The following is a 5,326-nucleotide window of genomic DNA, read 5'->3' as shown; positions in this document are numbered from 1 at the left end:
GATGGGAGTGTCATGCTGAAGTGTGTGGTCAATGTGGGTGAGTAGTTTTGGAGATGTCTGCTTGACAGAAGTGGTGAGTGAGGTACCCTTACCTCCCCATGGGGTTCAAGCTCTGCCAAGTCCTTTGGCCAGGAAAGAGAACTCTGCATCCTGGTGGGAATAATTGCACAGCTGAATGTATGCCAAGCCAAATCTGCCTTTAATGAGACTGAGCTTAACCATGAACCATGTCCAGCAAAACCTGATTGGAATCACGATGCTATCCTGGGAAGCTCTCCATCCCGTGAGGACAAGAGGAGAAGCTGGGCAGCTTCCTAGTGTTGAAACGGATGCCAAGTTACAGAGGAGATGAGTTCTCCAAAAGGCTCTCAACCAATCTAGTCAATCTCACTTTTTTTCGCTTTGGGAGTGATAGTATAGGAAAGTATGCTTGGAACAGAGCTACAGAAATCCTGAGAAAGAAATTTATAGACACAAAGTAGAAACTGAACATATTCTGACATTTCCAACCACTTAATTTTAGTAGTTTTGTTGAAGGGATTCAGGACAATCCCATTGTTTATCAAAGTAGACAGTGCTCTGCAGGATTTTATTCTTATTTTTCTCTTTTTTATTATTATTGCTAATTTTAATGAAAGTTTACAGAGAGTTTGGATTTCCATTCATTCATTGTTGCACTTTTCTCCCCACCCACCCCTCTCTTCAGTTCCCTCTTCTCTTTAAAAAAGTAAACCCCTCCCCCCAAGTCCACTCCATTATATGCAGCCTTAATTCTAGACTCCTGTCATGACAATAATACCTAATCACATATCCCTTTTCAACAGTTCTCTCCCTTATTTGTTTCAATGCAGTATACATAATTTACCCCATCTTTCTTAGTCTACTCCCAACTCTCCAGTCCCATTTTACAACAGTGGCACTATGCAGTATTTGTCCTTTTGTGACTGAGATATTTCACTCTGCATAATGTCCTCCTTGATCACCCATTTTGAATATTTCATGAGTTCCTTGTTTTTCAATGCAGTGTAGTATTCCATTCTGTGAATATACCACAGTTTCTCTATCCATTCGTTTGTTGATGAGCACCTAGGTTGTTTCCAACTCTTTGCTATTGGAAACAAAGCCACGATAGACATGGGTGTGCATTGCAGGGTTTTCAATGGCTAATCTTTCCTAGAAGTAGATCACAAGGCCTTCTAAAAAGCTTCTAGGTGGACTTGAACTACTAATCTCTTGGTTAGCAGCTGAGTACATTAACCGCTCCTTCAGGGACTCCATAGCTCTAGATGAAACATTCTCACCTGATGAAGTGTCATTTCACAGAAACTAATACATTTTATATATTCCTTCACACCAAAGTAGGAATTGCAGGAATTGAAGGCATAAGTACAACCAGACTTCAATTCTCCTTTTTTTCCCGTGCTGTATTATCTTTAATTTTGTCCTCTTCATTCACATCACCTAGAGTTCATTTCCTCCTCTACTCTGTTTTGCAGCCAATCTCTTTGTTTCTTTCTTCAGCAATAATAAGGTGGATACCCTTTCCTTGAGGAAGAGAAAGCCATGGGTTACTGTCTTTGCCAACAACAAAAATATTGGAAGCTGAGTGGCAGAGCTGTTGTCATTATCATCTTTAACATGAACCACATCAAAGGGGTCAGGATGTCTCTCTTTGTTAGTGATCACATGAGTTTTTCGCAGGTTAGCACCTTCAGTCACCACACAGATTACCAGTAATAAACTTGATGACATCAGTAATCTTTCTAGTCTCCATAACAATCTGAATGGTGTCATTCAACTTGATGAGAAGATCAGGGTAACCAGACGGTTTGAGCATCATGGACCACCTGAGAAGGGATTTCTTTTGTGCTCACAAAAATCTTTCTTACTTTGCACATCTTGAACTTTGCCTCCTCAGGTGTAATGCAGTGAACAGCAAATCGACCCTTGGTGTAATAGATCAAACGGAAGTTCTCTCTGGTCTTGTCAATGCTGATCACATCCATAAAACCAGCAGGGTAGGTTTTCTTCCTCATCACTTACAGGCAGTTATTTTGAGAATTAAATTAAGTAGTGTATATAAAGTACCACAAAGAAACAAACAGGCAAACTCACTGTCATGAAGTCAATTCCAGCCCATAGCAATCCTCCATCAGGTACTGAAGGCTGTGATATTGTCAGGAGAAGACTGCCCACTTTTCTTCTGTAGTTGATTCAACTTGCACACTTTGTGGTGGTGGTTATTATGTACTACTGAGTCAGAACTGACCTATGGTTGACCCTCCCAGTGGGTTTTCAGAGGAAATTAATAGCATGGGAGGAGAATGCCCATCTTTGTTGCACTGAGCATCTGGTAGATTTGAACCACATGCCTTAGGGTTGCTAACACAACTCCTTATCATTAGGCCACTAGAACTCTGAAAAAATAAGGGCTTAAAAAGAAACAGCAATGTTGGGAAGGCCAAGTCTGAGTTCCACTAACTCCACAAAGTAGAACTGTCCCCATCAATAACATCTAGTATATAGAAACTGATCCTGTGGTGAGACATAGTGTGCTATGCTGTGGCACCTACTTCTATTAATCACAGAGTCTAAGAATTTTTGCAAAAGCAGTGGGGGTTTATTAAGGTAATAAGGGGTAGGGAGCTGCATGAGAATTAAAAAAAAAGTCCAGGTTCAATCCAGCAACTCAAATGAACCTCTGGTTTCCTCAGTTGTCCAGCAAACCTTGTCTCATTGCTGTCTTGAGTCAGCTGGAGGCCATGTCCTCAGGAAATGGCTAGATAAGTCAATTTCAAAAGTCCCAACACCACAACAGTCCAGTACATTATGCACTACACTATCAGCACCCTTTGTTGTCATTGTTATTAGACACTATGACTCTTCTTCAGAGCAACCCTATGTACAACAGATAGAAATTGTACAATTCTGCACCATTCTCACAATCTCATCTTTTTTGCAGACACTGTGTCAATCCACCTACTTAAGGGTGTTCCTTTCACAGATAATCTACCTTTCCAAGTATGATCCTTTTCCAAGGACTGGCCCTGACAACATGCCCAAAGTACGTGAGGTCCCACAATCTTTCCTTCTAAGGTATATTTTGACTGGACTTCTCTCAAGATAGATTTTTCTATCTTTTCGCAGTTCATTCAAAACTTTCATTTAGTTAGTACTCAATAATCACTAAGTATATAAAAAAGAAAGATGGTACACAATCTCTTTCCTACCTACTATCCTTTCCTATAGTTGGAAAATTTATACCTTAATCCTTAGGATAATAAATTTGAAGCCATATTATAGTTTAGGGAAACTGTGGAGAATGATAAGTTACTCCATAAAATATTTGTTACATGCTATCTCACCTAACAATAACATTCTCAGTTAATCTTACTATATTCCTGCCAGATAGATGTCCAAATGTGGTCACTTACAGATGAATTAGCTAAGTGACACAAGGCTATAAGAACTCCATGCCACAGTTGCAATTCAAACAAGAACTGTCAAGTTCAAAGTTCATGCTTATTCCAGTTTTTGTTTCCTCTGCTTGTACTAGATAGAAGAATAGAGAAGATGACCCTAATTTTACAAATCAAATTCTGGTCCTAAACACTGAAAGTACTAAATGATAAGTTATTGCCATTTAAGGATATGGTAAGCAATTTGATGTTTGAGCACTGGCCAAAGGTGGTAGAATAAAATGAAAATAATTTTTAAATATTTCTGAATGTCTTCTATTACTCTTTCAATTATTTACTTCACTGAACATTTGCTCTATCTTTTACAATGCAAATATACTGTTAAGTTTTGCTAAGTTTGCCACTATCAAAATTAGACTTCTGCAAGCTTTTCCTCAACTCTTTGGAGTCAAATTTCACATTGGCTGGAATGAACTCTGGGGTTAACATCATCTTTTTTTCGTGGAAGTGTATATGCTGTGAGTATCACAGGGCCAGGACAAAAACTGCAAAAAGAAACTGCAGGTCAAGGCCATTTGGAAGATTTCAAAGCAATACTAGCAGGGCCAGGCTGAGGACAGCAAGAGAATGACGGGCAAGCAGGAGGTTATCTTTAAGGAACATTATAAATTAAAAAAGTGGGTTGAAACTTGAGAATAACATGCATATTTCAATTCAAATGAGGTCAAGATTTATTGAGTTCATACAATGTTGAAGCAGAGAGCAAAGATAGTGTCTTCTCCGTAAAATAAAGCTGTAACAGACACTTTAGTCTGAAAGATATTTTTAAAACTAACTGGGGATTAAAATATCCATCATATCCATAAATTTGGGCCTGGGAAACTTTCACTGACATTTCAAAGATTGTTCAAACAGAAGAGTGGTTGTATTTTGTTCTCTCCCCTACCCCATTCTTGTGCTACTGTTAAGAGAAAATTAAATTGGAGAGAAGTAGGAACGAAGAATCAGAATTGAATCAAGACATAACAGATACCCATAGATAAAGAGTTTTGGTGCCTTAGTGGTAAGGAGTTGCACTGCCAACCATAATTTAGGCAAGCAGTTTGAATCCATCATCTGCTTCATGGGAGAAAGATGGGAAATATCCTTTGTGAATTACTGCTTCTGAAAATCCACTGGAGAGTTCATTATGGGTCAGTCTGACTATACAGTACATAGCAACAATAGTTAAAGGTAGTGGTACTTCAGTGGTGGAATTCACTTCTTCTAGGATAGAAACCCAGGTCTTATTCTTTGCCAATACATGTAAGACACACTTACCTCTACTTGTCAGTGAAGGCTTGAATTTTTCTATGATGCTGAACCAATTTCAATGAAGCCTTCCTACTAAGGCAGAGCATAAAGGAAGGCCTGGCAATTACTTCAACAAAGCAGTCAATGAAAACACTACGGACCACAATCTGATCGGAAATTGATCATGAGTTTAATATAGGACTGAACAGCATTTTGTTCCATCGTGCATATTATTGCCATCAATCAGGAGTTGACCTGAGGGTACCTAACAATTAAAACTACTATGAATTAATCTGAAGATATACTTATCAATTTTAGACTTGTTGGATAATAACAACCCAATCTGGAAATGCAATACTTACAAGTTTGGGGTTCTTTCTGTTCATTCATATTGAATCTCTAGAACCATTTTGTGAAGGTGGTAGTAATATGTCATTGTTGTTGTTGTTGTTGTTGTTATGTGCCGTCGAGTCGCCTGTGACTCATAGCGACCCTATGTACAACAGCCCTAAACTCCGCTCTGTCCTGCGCCAATCGCACTGTCTCTGATACTCCCATCCCAATTATCCCAGTCACTGAATCAATCCACCTCATAGAGGGCCTTCCTCTCCTGC

General features: G+C 39.0%; 1 pseudogene; it reads right to left on the bottom strand.

The window, feature by feature from the left end:
* Nucleotides 1-1,461: 1,461 nt before the first annotated feature.
* Nucleotides 1,462-2,036, bottom strand: LOC102859240 (annotated as a pseudogene).
* Between the last annotated feature and the right edge of the window lie 3,290 nt (nucleotides 2,037-5,326).

Source organism: Elephantulus edwardii, unplaced genomic scaffold (genome assembly GCF_000299155.1).
Source record: "Elephantulus edwardii isolate Elephantulus edwardi_28Jun2011 unplaced genomic scaffold, EleEdw1.0 scaffold00030, whole genome shotgun sequence".
In the NCBI taxonomy this organism is placed as follows: domain Eukaryota; kingdom Metazoa; phylum Chordata; class Mammalia; order Macroscelidea; family Macroscelididae; genus Elephantulus; species Elephantulus edwardii.
Note: the sequence above shows the minus strand (reverse complement) of the source record. Positions and strands in the feature narration are given on the sequence as shown.